Source organism: Phyllobates terribilis, unplaced genomic scaffold (assembly GCF_046119375.1).
Source record: "Phyllobates terribilis strain yellow unplaced genomic scaffold, ASM4611937v1 Scaffold_9__5_contigs__length_417890890, whole genome shotgun sequence".
Lineage (NCBI taxonomy): Eukaryota > Metazoa > Chordata > Amphibia > Anura > Dendrobatidae > Phyllobates > Phyllobates terribilis.
The window spans coordinates 379,786,835-379,807,327 of NW_027362769.1; positions in this window are offsets into that span (position 1 = coordinate 379,786,835).

Here is a 20,493-nt window from a genome sequence, read left to right on the forward strand (position 1 = left end):
AGTATTATAGTAGTTATATTATTGTACATAGGAGGCAGTATTATAGCAGTTATATTCTTGTACATAGGGGGCAGTATTATAGTAGTTATATTCTTGTACATAGGGGGCAGTATTATAGTAGTTGTATTCTTGTACATAGGGGGCAGTATTATAGTAGTTATATTATTGTACATAGGAGGCAGTATTATAGCAGTTATATTCTTGTACATAGGGGCAGTATTATAGTAGTTATATTATTGTACATAGGAGGCAGTATTATAGCAGTTATATTCTTGTACATAGGGGGCAGTATTATAGTAGTTATATTCTTGTACATAGGAGCAGTATTATAGTAGTTATATTCTTGTACATAGGGGGCAGTATTATAGTAGTTATATTATTGTACATAGCAGGCAGTATTATAGCAGTTATATTCTTGTACATAGGGAGCAGTATTATAGTAGTTATATTCTTGTACATAGGAGCAGTATTATAGTAGTTATATTCTTGTACATAGGGGCAGTATTATAGTAGTTATATTCTTGTACATAGGAGCTGTATTATAGTAGTTATATTCTTGTACATAGGGGCAGTATTATAGTAGTTATATTCTTGTACATAGGAGCAGTATTATAGTAGTTATATTCTTGTACATAGGGGCAGTATTATAGTAGTTATATTCTTGTACATAGGGAGCAGTATTATAGTAGTTATATTCTTGTACATAGGAGCTGTATTATAGTAGTTATATTCTTGTACATAGGGGCAGTATTATAGTAGTTACATTCTTGTACATAGGAGGCAGTATTATAGTAGTTATATTCTTGTACATAGGGAGCAGTATTATAGTAGTTATATTATTGTACATAGGAGCAGTATTATAGTAGTTATATTCTTGTACATAGGAGCAGTATTATAGTAGTTATATTCTTGTACATAAGGGCAGTATTATAGTAGTTATATTCTTGTACATAGGGGCAGTATTATAGTTACATTCTTGTACATAGGAGGCAGTATTATAGTAGTTATATTCTTGTACATAGGGAGCAGTATTATAGTAGTTATATTATTGTACATAGGAAGCAGTATTATAGTAGTTATATTCTTGTACATAGGGGCAGTATTATAGTAGCTATATTATTGTACATAGGAGGCAGTATTATAGTAGTTATATTCTTGTACATAGGGGGCAGTATTATAGTAGTTATATTCTTGTACATAGGAGCAGTATTATAGTAGTTCTATTCTTATACATAGGAGGCAGTATTATAGTAGCTATATTCTTGTACATAGGAGCAGTATTATAGTAGTTATATTTTTGTACATAGGAGCAGTATTATAGTAGTTATATTCTTGTACATAGCAGTATTATAGTAGTTGTATTCTTGTACATAGGGGCAGTATTATAGTAGTTATATTCTTGTACATAGGGGGCAGTATTATAGTAGTTATATTCTTGTACATAGGGGCAGTATTATAGTACTTATATTCTTGTACATAGGAGGCAGTATTACAGCAGTTATTTTCTTGTACATAGGAGCAGTATTATAGTAGTTATATTCTTGTACATAGGAGCAGTATTATAGTAGTTATATTCTTGTACATAGGGGTAGTATTATAGTAGTTATATTCTTGTACATAGGGGTAGTATTATAGTAGTTATATTCTTGTACATAGGGGTAGTATTATAGTAGTTATATTCTTGTACATAGGGGCAGTATTATAGTAGTTATATTCTTGTACATAGGGGGCAGTATTACAGCAGTTATTTTCTTGTACATAGGAGCAGTATTATAGTAGTTATATTCTTGTACATAGGAGCAGTATTATAGTAGTTATATTCTTGTACATAGGGGTAGTATTATAGTAGTTATATTCTTGTACATAGGGGTAGTATTATAGTAGTTATATTCTTGTACATAGGGGCAGTATTATAGTAGTTATATTCTTGTACATAGGGGTAGTATTATAGTAGTTATATCCTTGTACATAGGGGGCAGTATTATAGTAGTTATATTCTTGTACATAGGAGCAGTATTATAGTAGTTATATTCTTGTACATAGGGGGCAGTATTATAGTAGTTATATTCTTGTACATAGGGGTAGTATTATAGTAGTTATATTCTTGTACATAGGGGGCAGTATTACAGCAGTTATTTTCTTGTACATAGGAGCAGTATTATAGTAGTTATATTCTTGTACATAGGAGCAGTATTATAGTAGTTATATTCCTGTACATAGGAGCAGTATTATAGTAGTTATATTCTTGTACAAAGTGGCAGTATTATAGTAGTTATATTCTTGTACATAGGAGCAGTATTATAGTAGTTATATTCTTGTACATAGGGGCAGTATTATAGTAGTTATATTCTTGTACATAGGGGGCAGTATTATAGTAGTTATATTCTTGTACATAGGAGCAGTATTATAGTAGTTATATTCTTGTACATAGGAGCAGTATTATAGTAGTTATATTCTTGTACATAGGGGCAGTATTATAGCACTTATATTCTTGTACATAGGGGGCAGTATTACAGCAGTTATTTTCTTGTACATAGGAGCAGTATTATAGTACTTATATTCTTGTACATAGGAGCTGTATTATAGTAGTTATATTCTTGTACATAGGGGTAGTATTATAGTAGTTATATTCTTGTACATAGGGGTAGTATTATAGTAGTTATATTCTTGTACATAGGGGTAGTATTATAGTAGTTATATTCTTGTACATAGGGGCAGTATTATAGTAGTTATATTCTTGTACATAGGGGGCAGTATTACAGCAGTTATTTTCTTGTACATAGGAGCAGTATTATAGTAGTTATATTCTTGTACATAGGAGCAGTATTATAGTAGTTATATTCTTGTACATAGGGGTAGTATTATAGTAGTTATATCCTTGTACATAGGGGCAGTATTATAGTAGTTATATTCTTGTACATAGGAGCAGTATTATAGTAGTTATATTCTTGTACATAGGGGGCAGTATTATAGTAGTTATATTCTTGTACATAGGGGTAGTATTATAGTAGTTATATTCTTGTACATAGGGGGCAGTATTACAGCAGTTATTTTCTTGTACATAGGAGCAGTATTATAGTAGTTATATTCTTGTACATAGGAGCAGTATTATAGTAGTTATATTCTTGTACATAGGAGCAGTATTATAGTAGTTATATTCTTGTACAAAGTGGCAGTATTATAGTAGTTATATTCTTGTACATAGGAGCAGTATTATAGTAGTTATATTCTTGTACATAGGAGCAGTATTATAGTAGTTATATTCTTGTACATAGGGGCAGTATTATAGTAGTTATATTCTTGTACATAGGGGCAGTATTATAGTAGCTATATTATTGTACATAGGAGGCAGTATTATAGCAGTTATATTCTTGTACATAGGGTGCAGTATTATAGTAGTTATATTCTTGTACATAGGAGCAGTATTATAGTAGTTATATTCTTGTACATAGGGGCAGTATTATAGTAGTTATATTCTTGTACATAGGGGGCAGTATTATAGTAGTTATATTCTTGTACATAGGAGCAGTATTATAGTAGTTATATTCTTGTACATAGGAGCAGTATTATAGTAGTTCTATTCTTGTACATAGAGGCAGTATTAGAGTAGTTATATTCTTGTACATAGGGGGCAGTATTACAGCAGTTATTTTCTTGTACATAGGAGCAGTATTATAGTAGTTATATTCTTGTACATAGGAGCAGTATTATAGTAGTTATATTCTTGTACATAGGGGTAGTAGTATAGTAGTTATATTCTTGTTCATAGGGGCAGTATTATAGTAGTTATATTCTTGTACATAGGGGTAGTATTATAGTAGTTATATCCTTGTACATAGGGGGCAGTATTATAGTAGTTATATTCTTGTACATAGGAGCAGTATTATAGTAGTTATATTCTTGTACATAGGGGGCAGTATTATAGTAGTTATATTCTTGTACATAGGGGTAGTATTATAGTAGTTATATTCTTGTACATAGGGGGCAGTATTACAGCAGTTATTTTCTTGTACATAGGAGCAGTATTATAGTAGTTATATTCTTGTACATAGGAGCAGTATTATAGTAGTTATATTCTTGTACATAGGAGCAGTATTATAGTAGTTATATTCTTGTACAAAGTGGCAGTATTATAGTAGTTATATTCTTGTACATAGGAGCAGTATTATAGTAGTTCTATTCTTGTACATAGGGGGCAGTATTATAGTAGTTATATTCTTGTACATAGGACCAGTATTATAGTAGTTATATTCTTGTACATAGGGGGCAGTATTATCGTAGTTATATTCTTGTACATAGGAGCAGTATTATAGTAGTAATATTCTTGTACATAGGGGGCAGTATTATAGTAGTTATATTCTTGTATATAGGAGCAGTATTATAGTAGTTATATTCTTGTACATAGGGGGCAGTATTATAGTAGTTATATTCTTCTACATAGGGAGCAGTATTATAGTATTTATATTCTTGCACATAGGGGGCAGTATTATAGTAGTTATATTCTTGTACATAGGGGCAGTATTATAGTAGTTATATTCTTGTACATAGGGGCAGTATTATAGTAGCTATATTCTTGTACATAGGAGCAGTATTATAGTAGTTATATTCTTGTACTTAAGAGTAGTATTATAGTAGTTATATTCTTGTACATAGGGGCAGTATTATAGTAGTTATATTCTTGTACATAGGGGCAGTATTATAGTAGTTATATTCTTGTACATAGGGGCTGTATTCTAGTAGTTATATTCTTGTACATAGGGGCAGTATTGTAGTAGTTATATTCTTGTACATAGGGGGCAGTATTACAGTAGTTATATTCTTGTACATAGGAGCAGTGTTACAGTAGTTATATTCTTGTGCAAAGGGGAAGTATTATAGTAGTTATATTCCTGTACATAGGAGCAGTATTATAGTAGTTATATTCTTGTACATAGGGGGCAGTATTATCGTAGTTATATTCTTGTACATAGTAGCAGTATTATAGTAGTTATATTCTTGTACATAGGAGCAGTATTATAGTAGTTATTGTACATGGGGGCAATATTATAGTAGTTATATTCTTGTACATAGGGGGCAGTATTACAGTAGTTATATTCTTGTACATAGGAGCAGTATTATAGTAGTTAAATTATTGTACATGGGGGGGCAGTATTATAGTAGTTATATTCTTGTACATAGGAGCAGTATTATAGTAGTTATATTCTTGTACATAGGAGCAGTATTATAGTAGTTATATTCTTGTACATAGGGGCAGTATTATAGCACTTATATTCTTGTACATAGGGGGCAGTATTACAGCAGTTATTTTCTTGTACATAGGAGCAGTATTATAGTACTTATATTCTTGTACATAGGAGCTGTATTATAGTAGTTATATTCTTGTACATAGGGGTAGTATTATAGTAGTTATATTCTTGTACATAGGGGTAGTATTATAGTAGTTATATTCTTGTACATAGGGGTAGTATTATAGTAGTTATATTCTTGTACATAGGGGCAGTATTATAGTAGTTATATTCTTGTACATAGGGGGCAGTATTACAGCAGTTATTTTCTTGTACATAGGAGCAGTATTATAGTAGTTATATTCTTGTACATAGGAGCAGTATTATAGTAGTTATATTCTTGTACATAGGAGCAGTATTATAGTAGTTATATTCTTGTACAAAGTGGCAGTATTATAGTAGTTATATTCTTGTACATAGGAGCAGTATTATAGTAGTTATATTCTTGTACATAGGAGCAGTATTATAGTAGTTATATTCTTGTACATAGGGGCAGTATTATAGTAGTTATATTCTTGTACATAGGGGCAGTATTATAGTGGTTATATTCTTGTACATAGGAGGCAGTATTATAGCAGTTATATTCTTGTACATAGGGGGCAGTATTATAGTAGTTATATTCTTGTACATAGGAGCAGTATTATAGTAGTTATATTCTTGTACATAGGGGCAGTATTATAGTAGTTATATTCTTGTACATAGGGGGCAGTATTATAGTAGTTATATTCTTGTACATAGGAGCAGTATTATAGTAGTTATATTCTTGTACATAGGAGCAGTATTATAGTAGTTCTATTCTTGTACATAGGGGCAGTATTATAGTAGTTATATTCTTGTACATAGGGGGCAGTATTACAGCAGTTATTTTCTTGTACATAGGAGCAGTATTATAGTAGTTATATTCTTGTACATAGGAGCAGTATTATAGTAGTTATATTCTTGTACATAGGGGTAGTAGTATAGTAGTTATATTCTTGTACATAGGGGCAGTATTATAGTAGTTATATTCTTGTACATAGGGGTAGTATTATAGTAGTTATATCCTTGTACATAGGGGGCAGTATTATAGTAGTTATATTCTTGTACATAGGAGCAGTATTATAGTAGTTATATTCTTGTACATAGGGGGCAGTATTATAGTAGTTATATTCTTGTACATAGGGGTAGTATTATAGTAGTTATATTCTTGTACATAGGGGGCAGTATTACAGCAGTTATTTTCTTGTACATAGGAGCAGTATTATAGTAGTTATATTCTTGTACATAGGAGCAGTATTATAGTAGTTATATTCTTGTACATAGGAGCAGTATTATAGTAGTTATATTCTTGTACAAAGTGGCAGTATTATAGTAGTTCTATTCTTGTACATAGGGGGCAGTATTATAGTAGTTATATTCTTGTACATAGGACCAGTATTATAGTAGTTATATTCTTGTACATAGGGGGCAGTATTATCGTAGTTATATTCTTGTACATAGGAGCAGTATTATAGTAGTAATATTCTTGTACATAGGGGGCAGTATTATAGTAGTTATATTCTTGTATATAGGAGCAGTATTATAGTAGTTATATTCTTGTACATAGGGGGCAGTATTATAGTAGTTATATTCTTCTACATAGGGAGCAGTATTATAGTAGTTATATTCTTGCACATAGGGGGCAGTATTATAGTAGTTATATTCTTGTACATAGGGGCAGTATTATAGTAGTTATATTCTTGTACATAGGGGCAGTATTATAGTAGCTATATTCTTGTACATAGGAGCAGTATTATAGTAGTTATATTCTTGTACTTAAGAGTAGTATTATAGTAGTTATATTCTTGTACATAGGGGCAGTATTATAGTAGTTATATTCTTGTACATAGGGGCAGTATTATAGTAGTTATATTCTTGTACATAGGGGCTGTATTCTAGTAGTTATATTCTTGTACATAGGGGCAGTATTGTAGTAGTTATATTCTTGTACATAGGGGGCAGTATTACAGTAGTTATATTCTTGTACATAGGAGCAGTGTTACAGTAGTTATATTCTTGTACAAAGGGGAAGTATTAAAGTAGTTATATTCCTGTACATAGGAGCAGTATTATAGTAGTTATATTCTTGTACATAGGGGGCAGTATTATCGTAGTTATATTCTTGTACATAGTAGCAGTATTATAGTAGTTATATTCTTGTACATAGGAGCAGTATTATAGTAGTTATTGTACATGGGGGGCAATATTATAGTAGTTATATTCTTGTACATAGGGGGCAGTATTACAGTAGTTATATTCTTGTACATAGGAGCAGTATTATAGTAGTTAAATTATTGTACATGGGGGGGCAGTATTATAGTAGTTATATTCTTGTACATAGGAGCAGTATTATAGCAGTTATATTCTTGTACATAGGGGCAGTGTTATAGTAGTTATACTCTTGCACATAGGAGCAGTATTATAGTAGTAATATTCTTGTACATAGGGGGCAGTATTATAGTAGTTATATTCTTGTATAGAGGAGCAGTATTATAGTAGTTATATTCTTGTACATAGGGGGCAGTATTATAGTAGTTATATTCTTCTACATAGGGAGCAGTATTATCGTAGTTATATTCTTGTACATAGGGGCAGTATTATAGTAGTTATATTCTTGTACATAGGGGCAGTATTATAGTAGTTATATTCTTGTACATATGGGGCAGTATTATAGTAGTTATATTCTTGTACATAGGGGCAGTGTTATAGTAGTTATATTCTTGTACATAGGGGCAGTATTATAGTAGTTATATTGTTATACATGAGAGCAGTATTATAGTAGTTATAATCTTGTACATAGGGGCAGTTTTACAGTAGTTATATTCTTATACATGAGAGCAGTATTATAGAAGTTATATTCTTGTACATAGGAGTAGTATTATAGAAGTTATATTCTTGTACATATGGGGAAGTATTATAGTAGTTATATTCCTGTATATAGGTGGCAGTATTATAGTAATTATATTCCTGTATATAGGGGCAGTATTATAGAAGTTATATTCTTAAACATGAGAGCAGTATTATAGTAGTTACTGTATATTCTTAAACATGAGAGCAGTATTATAGTAGTTATATTCTTGTACAAAGGAGTAGTATTATAGTAGTTATATTCTTGTACATAGGGGGCAGTATTATAGTAGTTATATTCCTGTATATAGGGGGCAGCATTATAGTAGTTATATTCTTGTACATAGGGGCAGTATTATAGTAGTTATATTCTTGTACATAGTGGGCAGTATTATAGTAGTTATATTTTTGTACATAGGAGCAGTATTATAGTAGTTATATTCCTGTACATAGGAGCAGTATTATAGTAGTTATATTCCTGTACATAGGAGCAGTATTATAGTAGTTATATTCCTGTACATAGGAGCAGTATTATAGTAGTTATATTCTTGTACATAGGGGCAGTATTATAGTAGTTATATTCTTGTATATAGGGGCAGTATTATAGTAGTTATATTCTTGTACATAGGGGGCAGTATTATAGTAGCTATATTCCTGTACATAGGAGCGGTATTATAGTAGTTCTATTCTTGTACATAGGGGGCAGTATTATAGTAGTTATATTCCTGTATATAGGGGGCAGTATTATAGTAGTTATATTCTTGTACATAGGGGCAGTATTATAGTAGTTATATTCTTGTACATAGGGGGCAGTATTATAGTAGTTATATTTTTGTACATAGGAGCAGTATTATAGTAGTTATATTCCTGTACATAGGAGCAGTATTATAGTAGTTATATTCTTGTACATAGGAGCAGTATCATAGTAGTTACAGTGCCTACAAGTAGTATTCAACCCCCTGCAGATTTAGCTGGTTTGATAAGATGCAAATAAGTTAGAGCCTTCAAACTGCAAACGAGAGTAGGTTTTATGAACAGAAGCATAAATCTTACAAACCAAAAAGTTATGTTGCTCAGTTGAATTTTATTAAATTTTAAACATAAAAGTGTGGGTCAATTATTATTCAACCCCTATGTTTAATATTTTGTGGAATAACCCTTGTTTGCAATTACAGCTAATAATCGTCTTTTATAAGACCTGATCAGGCCAGCACAGGTCTGTGGAGTTATCTTGGCCCACTCCTCCATGCAGATCTTCTCCAAGTTATCTAGGTTCTTTGGGTGTCTCATGTGGACTTTATTCTTGAGCTCCTTCCACAAGTTTTCAATTGGGTTAAGGTCAGGAGACTGACTAGGCCACTCCAACACCTTGACTTTTTCCCTATTGAACCAGGCCTTGGTTTTCTTGGCTGTGTGCTTTGGGTCGTTGTCTTGTTGGAAGATGAAATTACGACCCATCTTAAGATCCTTGATGGAGGAGCGGAGGTTCTTGGCCAAAATCTCCAGGTAGGCCGTGCTATCCATCTTCCCATGGATGCGGACCAGATGGCCAGGCCCCTTGGCAGAGAAACAGCCCCACAGCATGATGCTGCCACCACCATGCTTGACTGTAGGGATGGTATTCTTGGGGTCGTATGCAGTGCCATCCAGTCTCCAAACGTCACGTGTGTGGTTGGCACCAAAGATCTCGATCTTGGTCTCATCAGACCATAGAACCTTGAACCAGTCTGTCTCAGAGTCCTCCAAGTGATCATGAGCAAACTGTAGACGAGCCTTGACATGACGCTTTGAAAGTAAAGGTACCTTACGGGCTCGTCTGGAACGGAGACCATTGCGGTGGAGTACGTTACTTATGGTATTGACTGAAACCAATGTCCCCACTGCCATGAGATCTTCCCGGAGCTCCTTCCTTGTTGTCCTTGGGTTAGCCTTGACTCTTCGGACAAGCCTGGCCTCGGCACGGGAGGACACTTTCAAAGGCTGTCCTGGCCGTGGAAGGCTAACAGTAGTTCCATATGCCTTCCACTTACGGATGATGCTCGCAACAGTGGAGACAGGTAGGCCCAACTCCTTGGAAAGGGTTTTGTACCCCTTGCCAGCCTTGTGACCCTCCACAATCTTGTCTCTGATGGCCTTGGAATGCTCCTTTGTCTTTCCCATGTTGACCATGTCTGAGTTCTGTTCACAAGTTTGGGGAGGGTCTTAAATAGTCACAAAAGGCTTGCAAAAGAGATCTTTAATCCACACATGTGAAGCTCATTATTCTTGGTGCCCGAACTACTTCTTAATACTTTAGGGGGACCAAACAGAATTCTTGTGGTTTGAGGGGTTGAATAATAAATGACACTCTGAATTAACTTTTAACGTTTTTAAAAAAAAAACAAAAAAAAACAAAAACAAAATTTGCTGCAGTGCATTTCCCACTTCCAGGCTGATCTACAGTACAAATGTCACAATGCCAAGTTAATTCCGCATGTGTCAACCAGCTAAATCTGCAGGGGGTTGAATACTACTTGTAGGCACTGTATATTCCTGTACATAGGAGCAATAATATAGTAGTTATATTCTTGTACATAGGGGCAGTATTATAGTAGTTATATTCTTGTACATAGGGGCAGTATTATAGTAGTTATATTCTTGTACATAGGGGGCAGTATTATAGTAGCTATATTCCTGTACATAGGAGCGGTATTATAGTAGTTCTATTCTTGTACATAGGGGGCAGTATTATAGTAGTTATATTCCTGTATATAGGGGGCAGTATTATTGTAGTTATATTCCTGTATATAGGGGGCAGTATTATAGTAGTTATATTCTTGTACATAGGGGCAGTATTATAGTAGTTATATTCTTGTACTTAGGGGGCAGTATTATAGTAGTTATGTTTTTGTACATAGGAGCAGTATTATAGTAGTTATATTCCTGTAGATAGGAGCAATATTATAGTAGTTATATTCCTGCACATAGGAGCAGTATTATAGTAGTTATATTCTTGTACAAAGGGGCAGTATTATAGTAGTTATATTCCTGTACATAGGGGCAGTATTATAGTTGTTATATTCCTGTACATAGGAGCAGTATTATAGTAGTTATTTTCCTGTACATAGGAGCGGTATTATAGTAGTTATATTCCTGTACATAGGGGGCAGTATTATAGTACTTTTATTCTTGTACATAGGTGGCAGTATTATAGTAGTTATATTCTTGTACATAGGGGCAGTTTTATAGTAGTTATACTCTTGTACATAGGGGCAGTATTATAGTAGTTATATTGTTATACATGAGAGCAGTATTATAGTAGTTATAATCTTGTACATAGGGGCAGTTTCACAGTAGTTATATTCTTATACATGAGAACGGTATTATAGTAGTTATATTCTTGTACATAAGAGTAGTATTATAGTAGTTATATTCTTGTACATAGGGGCAGTATTATAGTAGTTATATTCTTGTACATAGGGGCAGTATTATAGTAGTTATATTCTTGTACATAGGGGCTGTATTCTAGTAGTTATATTCTTGTACATAGGGGCAGTATTGTAGTAGTTATATTCTTGTATTTAGGGGGCAGTATTACAGTAGTTATATTCTTGTACATAGGAGCAGTGTTACAGTAGTTATATTCTTGTACAAAGGGGAAGTATTATAATAGTTATATTCTTGTACATAGGAGCAGTATTATAGTAGTTATATTCTTGTACATAGGGGTTAGTATTATCGTAGTTATATTCTTGTGCATAGTAGCAGTATTAAAGTAGTTATATTCTTGTACATAGGAGCAGTATTATAGTAGTTATATTCTTGTACATAGGGGCAGTATTATAGTAGTTATATTCTTGTACATAGTAGCAGTATTATAGTAGTTATATTCTTGTACATAGGAGCAGTATTATAGTAGTTATATTATTGTACATGGGGGGCAATGTTATAGTAGTTATATTCTTGTACATAGGGGGCAGTATTACAGTAGTTATATTCTTGTACATAGGAGCAGTAGTATAGTAGTTAAATTATTGTACATAGGGGGCAGTATTATAGTAGTTATATTCTTCTACATAGGGAGCAGTATTATAGTAGTTATATTCTTGTACATAGGGGCAGTATTATAGTAGTTATATTCTTGTACATAGGGGCAGTATTATAGCAGTTATATTCTTGTACATATGGGGCAGTATTATAGTAGTTATATTCTTGTACATAGGGGCAGTATTATAGTAGTTATATTGTTATACATGAGAGCAGTATTATAGTAGTTATAATCTTGTACATAGGGGCAGTTTTACAGTAGTTATATTCTTATACATGAGAGCAGTATTATAGAAGTTATATTCTTGTACATAGGAGTAGTATTATAGTAGTTATATTCTTGTACATATGGGGCAGTATTTTAGTAGTTATATTCCTGTATATAGGTGGCAGTATTATAGTAATTATATTCCTGTATATAGGGGCAGTATTATAGTAGTTATATTCTTAAACATGAGAGCAGTATTATAGTAGTTACTGTATATTCTTAAACATGAGAGCAGTATTATAGTAGTTATATTCTTGTACATAGGAGTAGTATTATAGTAGTTATATTCTTGTACATAGGGGGCAGTATTATAGTAGTTATATTCCTGTATATAGGGGGCAGTATTATAGTAGTTATATTCTTGTACATAGGGGTAGTATTATAGTAGTTATATTCTTGTACACAGTGGGCAGTATTATAGTAGTTATATTTTTGTACATAGGAGCAGTATTATATTAGTTATATTCCTGTACATAGGAGCAGTATTATAGTAGTTATATTCCTGTACATAGGAGCAGTATTATAGTAGTTATATTCCTGTACATAGGAGCAGTATTATAGTAGTTATATTCTTGTACATAGGGGCAGTATTATAGTAGTTATATTCCTGTACATAGGGGGCAGTATTATAGTAGCTATATTCCTGTACATAGGAGCGGTATTATAGTAGTTCTATTCTTGTACATAGGGGGCAGTATTATAGTAGTTATATTCCTGTATATAGGGGGCAGTATTATAGTAGTTATATTCTTGTACATAGGGGTAGTATTATAGTAGTTATATTCTTGTACATAGGGGCAGTATTATAGTAGTTATATTTTTGTACATAGGAGCAGTATTATAGTAGTTATATTCCTGTACATAGGAGCAGTATTATAGTAGTTATATTCCTGCACATAGGAGCAGTATTATAGTAGTTATATTCTTGTACAAAGGGGCAGTATTATAGTAGTTATATTCCTGTACATAGGGGCAGTATTATAGTTGTTATATTCCTGTACATAGGAGCAGTATTATAGTAGTTATTTTCCTGTACACAGGAGCGGTAATATAGTAGTTATATTCCTGTACATAGGGGGCAGTATTATAGTACTTTTATTCTTGTACATAGGGGGCAGTATTATAGTAGTTATATTCTTGTACATAGGGGCAGTTTTATAGTAGTTATACTCTTGTACATAGGGGCAGTATTATAGTAGTTATATTCCTGTACATAGGGGGCAATATTATAGTAGTTATATTCTTGTACATAGGGGACAATATTATAGTAGTTATATTCCTGTACGTAGGATCGGTATTATATTAGTTATATTCCTGTACATAGGGGGCAGTATTATAGTAGCTATATTCCTGTACATAGGAGCGGTATTATAGTAGTTCTATTCTTGTACATAGGGGGCAGTATTATAGTAATTATATTCCTGTATATAGGGGGCAGTATTATAGTAGTTATATTCTTGTACATAGGGGTAGTATTATAGTAGTTATATTCTTGTACATAGGGGCAGTATTATAGTAGTTATATTTTTGTACATAGGAGCAGTATTATAGTAGTTATATTCCTGTACATATGAGCAGTATTATAGTAGTTATATTCCTGCACATAGGAGCAGTATTATAGTAGTTATATTCTTGTACAAAGGGGCAGTATTATAGTAGTTATATTCCTGTACATAGGGGCAGTATTATAGTTGTTATATTTCTGCACATAGGAGCAGTATTATAGTAGTTATTTTCCTGTACATAGGAGCGGTATTATAGTAGTTATATTCCTGTACATAGGGGGCAGTATTATAGTACTTTTATTCTTGTACATAGGGGGCAGTATTATAGTAGTTATATTCTTGTACATAGGGGCAGTTTTATAGTTGTTATACTCTTGTACATAGGGGCAGTATTATAGTAGTTATATTCCTGTACATAGGGGGCAATATTATAGTAGTTATATTCTTGTACATAGGGGACAATATTATAGTAGTTATATTCCTGTACGTAGGATCGGTATTATAGTAGTTATATTTTTGTACATAGGGGCAGTATTATAGTAGTTATATTCCTGTACATAGGGGGCAGTATTATAGTAGTTATATTCTTCTACATAGGGGGCAGTATTACAGTAGTTATATTCCTGTACATAGGGGCATTATTATAGTAGTTATATACTTGTACATGGGGCAGTATTATAATAGCTATATTCTTGTACACAGGGGCAGTATTATAGTAGTTATATTCTTGTACATAGGGGGCAGTATTATAGTAGTTATATTCTTGTACATAGGTGCAGTATTATAGTAGTTATATTCCTGTACATAGGAGGCAGTATTATAGTAGTTATATTCTTGTACATAGGGGGCAGTATTATAGCAGTTATATTCCTGAACATAGGGGCTGTATTATAGTAGTTATATAATTGTACATGGGGCAGTATTATAATATTTATATTCTTGTACATAGGTGCAGTATTATAGTAGTTATATTCTTGTACATAGTGGGCAGTATTATAGTAGTTATATTCTTGTACATATGGGCAGTATTATAGCAGTTATATTCTTTTACATAGGAGCAGTATTATAGTAATTGTATTCTTGTACATAGGGGGCACTGTTATAGCAGTTATATTCTTGTACATGGGGGCAGTATTATAGTAGTTATTTTTCTTGTACATAGGGACAGTATTATAGTAGTTATATTCTTGTACATAGGGGCAGTATTATAGTAGTTATATTATTATAGTAGTTACATTATACATAGGGGCAGTATTATAGTAGTCAGGGGTGGATTAAGAGTAGCAAGGGCCCCGGGCAGTTTAAAAGGCGCGGGCCCACCCCACACACCTGATTTATCACGTGACATGTCACATGATCCCCTGTGATAGATCATGTGATAGTTCACGTGAAATTAATTTGGCACAATATTAATTATAATATTTCTTTTTAGGCTGTGTGTCCACTATGCGTTTTTTAAGCGTTTCCCCAGCGGCAATTCCGCTGCAGAAACGCTTAAAAAACGATTGGTAGAAGTTCTGCCATGTTCCCCAATGATAATCCGCATGTGCTGTGTACATGCTGCGGAAAAATCCGCAGCATTACCAATTATTTTGCGGAAGCGCAGCGTTTTCGCCACCATTGACTTGCATTAGAACGCATGGAATCCGCATCCCTGCATCTGTAGATGCGGAATCCATGCGTTTCAATGTGCGGATGGTACCCGGGTCTAGAGGACAGGAGACTCTCCTCCGGACCCGGGTACCATAGAACCTGTAAAAAAAGAATAAAATAAAAAATATACATTATACTTACCTTCTGATGGCCCCCGGTGTCTTTATCCGATGCGTCCTGGCTTGCCGGCAGCTCCCGATGGTCTGAAAAGGACCTGCCGTGACGTCATTTAGTCATGTGATGGGTCACGCGACCGCTGACGTCGGCAGGCCATCAGAAGGTAATTATATATTTTTTATTTTTTACCATTCTTTTACGGTCACACTATATAAATCCATGCCGGTTGCATGGATTTATATAGTGTAACCAAGTGGTCAAGCACTTTCCAAGTGATGCTAAAATCGCTTGGAAAGCGCTTGTCAACCCGCATGCGGAAATGCAAGTGAAGAACGCTTCACATTCGCATGTCCCTGGCAGGAAAACGCATGTAAAATCCGCATGTACAATCCGCATGTAAAATCCACATGCGTTTTTTCAGCCAGGGAGATGCAGAAACGCTAAAAAAAAAAACGGAACATTTCTGCATCGTGGGCACATAGCCTTACATTAATTGTATGACTCAATATTGAGCACACGTAGCCATCTATACACAGCGGGTGGCAGCACGGCGCCATCTATACACAGCAGGAGGCCGCACGGCACCATCTATACACAGCAGGAGGCCACTGGGCGCCCCCCCCAGAGTCAGCAGGAGGCCGCACGTTGCCATCTATACTCAGCAGGAGGCCGCACGGCGCCATCTATACACAGCGGTAGGAAGCACGGCGCCCCCCCCAGAGACAGCAGGAGGCCACACGGCGCCATCTATACTCAGCAGGAGGAAGCACGTAGCCATCTATACACAGCAGGAGGCCGCACGGCGCCATCTATACACAGCGGGAGGCCGCATGGTGCCCCCCCCAGAGACAGCAGGAGGCTGCACGGCCCCATCTATACACAGCAGGAGGCCGCACGGCACCATCTATACACAGCAGGAGACCGCACGGCGCCATCTATACACAGCAGGAGACCGCACGGGGCCATCTATACACAGCAGGAGGCCGCACGGCACCATCTATACACAGCAGGAGGCCACACGGCGCCATCTAAACACAGCAGGAGGCCGCACGGCGCCATCTATGCACAGCAGGAGGCCGCACGGCGGCATCTATACACAGCAGAGGGCCGCACGGCGCCATCTATACACAGCAGAGGGCCGCACGGCGCCATCTATACACAGCAGAGGGCCGCACGGCGCCATCTATACACAGCAGGGGGCCGCACGGCGCCATCTATACATAGTGGGAGGCCGCACGGCGCCATCTATACATAGTGGGAGGCCGCATGGCGCCCCCCCCCAGAGACAGCAGGAGGCCGCACGGCGCCAACTATACTCAGCAGGAGGCCGCACACAGTCACGCATGCAGTCACGCATGCAGTCACGCACACACACAAACATATACAGACATATACAGTACACACCAAAAGTTTGCACACACCTTCTCCTTTAAAGATTTTTTTGTATTTTCATGACTATGAAAATTGTACATTTACACTGAAGGCATCAAAACTATGAATTAACACATGTGGAATTATATACTTAACAAAAAAGTGTGAAACAACTGAAAATATGTCTTATATTCTAGGTTCTTCAAAGTAGCCACCTTTTGCTTTGATGACTGCTTTGCACACTCTTGGCATTCTCTTGATGAGCTTCAAGAGGTAGTCACCGGAAATGGTCTTCCAACAATCTTGAAGGCGTTCCCAGAGATGCTTAGCACTTGTTGGCCCTTTTGCCTTCACTCTGCGGCCTAGCTCACCCCAAACCATCTCGATTGGGTTCAGGTCTGGTGACTGTGGAGGCCAGGTCATCTGGCGTAGCACCCCATCACTCTCCTTCTTGGTCAAATAGCCCTTACACAGCCTGGAGGTGTGTTTGGGGTCATTGTCCTGTTGAAATATAAATGATGGTCAAACTAAATGCAAACCGGATGGAATAGCATGCCGCTGCAAGATGCTGTGGTAGCCGTGCTGGTTCAGTATGCCTTCAATTTTGAATAAATCCCCAACACTCACCAGCAAAGCACCCCCACACCATCACACCTCCTCCTCCATGCTTCACGGTGGGAACCAGGCATGTACAGTCCATCCGTTTACCTTTTCTGCGTCGCACAAAGACACGGTGGTTGGAAGCAAAGATCTCAAATTTGGACTCATCAGACCAAAGCACAGATTTCCACTGGTCTAATGTCCATTCCTTCTGTTCTTTAGCCCAAACAAGTCTCTTCTGCTTGTTGCCTGTCCATTCATAGTTTTGATGCCTTCAGTGTGAATGTACAATTTTCATAGCTATGAAAATACAGAAAAATCTTTAAATGAGAAGGTGTGTCCAAACTTTTGGTCTGTACTGTACATACACGCATAAACACATTTGAAACACAAAAATACATATAAACAGACATCACACAATGATATCTGCCTATACACATACATACAGTACAGACCAAAAGTTTGGACACACCTCATTTAAAGATTTTTCTGTATTTTCATGACTATGAAAATTGTACATTCACACTGAAGGCATCAAAACTATGAATTAACACATGTGGAATTATATACTTACCAAAAAAGTGTGAAACAACTGAAAATATGTCTTATATTCTAGGTTCTTCAAAGTAGCCACCTTTTGCTTTGATGACTGCTTTGCACACTCTTGGCATTCTCTTGATGAGCTTCAAGAGGTAGTCACCGGAAATGGTTTTCACTTCACAGGTGTGCCCTGTCAGGTTTAATAAGTGGGATTTCTTGCCTTATAAATGGGGTTGGGGCCATCAGTTGTGTTGTGCAGAAGTCAGGTGGATACACAGCTGATAGTCCTACTGAATAGACTGTTAGAATTTGTATTATGGCAATAAAAAAGCAGCTAAGTAAAGAAAAACGAGTGGCCATCATTACTTTAAGAAATAAAGGTCAGTCAGTCCGAAAAATTGGGCAAACTTTGAATGTGTCTCCAAGTGCAGTTGCAAAAACCATCAAGTACTACAAAGAAACTGGCTCACATGAGGACCGCCCCAGGAAAGGAAGACCAAGAGTCACCTCTGCTTCTGAGGATAAATTTATCCGAGTCACCAGCCTCAGAAATCGCAGGTTAACAGCAGCTCAGATTAGAGACCAGGTCAATGCCACACAGAGTTCTAGCAGCAGACACATCTCTTCAACAACTGTTAAGAGGAGACTTTGTGCAGCAGGCCTTCATGGTAAAATAGCTGCTAGGAAACCACTGCTAAGGACAGGCAACAAGCAGAAGAGACTTGTTTGGGCTAAAGAACACAAGGAATGGACATTAGACCAGTGGAAATCTGTGCTTTGGTCTGATGAGTCCAAATTTGAGATCTTTGGTTCCAACCACTGTGTCTTTGTGTGACGCAGAAAAGGTGAACGGATGGACTCTACATGCCTGGTTCCCACCGTGAAGCATGGAGGAGGAGGTGTGATGGTGTGGGGGTGCTTTGCTGGTGACACTGTTGGGGATTTATTCAAAATTGAAGGCATACTGAACCAGCATGGCTACCACAGCATCTTGCAGCGGCATGCTATTTCATCCGGTTTGCGTTTAGTTGGACCATCATTTATTTTTCAACAGGTCAATGACCCCAAACACACCTCCAGGCTGAGTAACGGCTATTTGACCAAGAAGGAGAGTGATGGGGTGCTACGCCAGATGACCTGGCCTCCACAGTCACCAGACCTGAACCCAATCGAGATGATTTGGGGTGAGCTGGACCGCAGAGTGAAGGCAAAAGGGCCAACAAGTGCTAAGCATCTCTGGGAACTCCTTCAAGATTGTTGGAAGACCATTTCCGGTGACTACCTCTTGAAGCTCATCAAGAGAATGCCAAGAGTGTGCAAAGCAGTCATCAAAGCAAAAGGTGGCTACTTTGAAGAACCTAGAATAAAAGACATATTTTCAGTTGTTTCACATTTTTTTTCAAATTCAAGTTTTTTTTATTTTTTGTGTTGAAAAAGTACAAGAAAATACAATATACATAGTAAAAGGGGTAACGTAACTATAAATCTATGCATAACTACAGTACATTGGGGGGGTATAGGGAGGGTTTTCCATCAATATCCAGATCAAGCATGTATTTTTCTATATGAAAGATAGAGAGAGAGGCAGCGGACCACGGCAGACCACCAATCAATAGAGTGCGATTATGATCATTGTTGTGACGACATCCCGGATAACTTTAGTTGGGGGCTAGATGGTAGGTGTCAGAGTTTTGGAAATCCATCCAATCCCTCCAAATCACACAGTATCTATCAACATCAGCCGGTGAGATGGCAATCAGATGTTCCATCCTATTAAGGAGGGAGATCTCCGCAAACCATTCCTCCACAGTGGGTGGGTCTCTGCTTTTCCAGTGTCGTGGAATGACATTCTTAGCCGCCTGTATTAGGTAGCCTATTGATGACCTTTTATAACTACGTTTACTTATTGGTAACATTGATAAAAGGAGGGCTTCTGGCGTATTAGGGATAGTCAAACCAGTTATTTTCTCAATCATGGGAACCACCTTTGCCCAAAATGCATTTATTATAGGGCACCCCCACCATATGTGTGACATTGTCCCTTCCCCCTCCCTACATCTCCAACATCTGTCTGAGACCACTGGGTACCATCTATGAAGGATTGCTTTTACCCGGTACCATCTAGAGATAATTTTGAAGGAGGTTTCCTGAGCTTTGGACCCTATTGAGGTTTTATGTGTTAGGAAGAAACATTTATCCCATTGTGAGTCAGAGAAGGACTTCCCCAGTTCCCTTTCCCATGCACTGCAGAATCCTGGCCTAT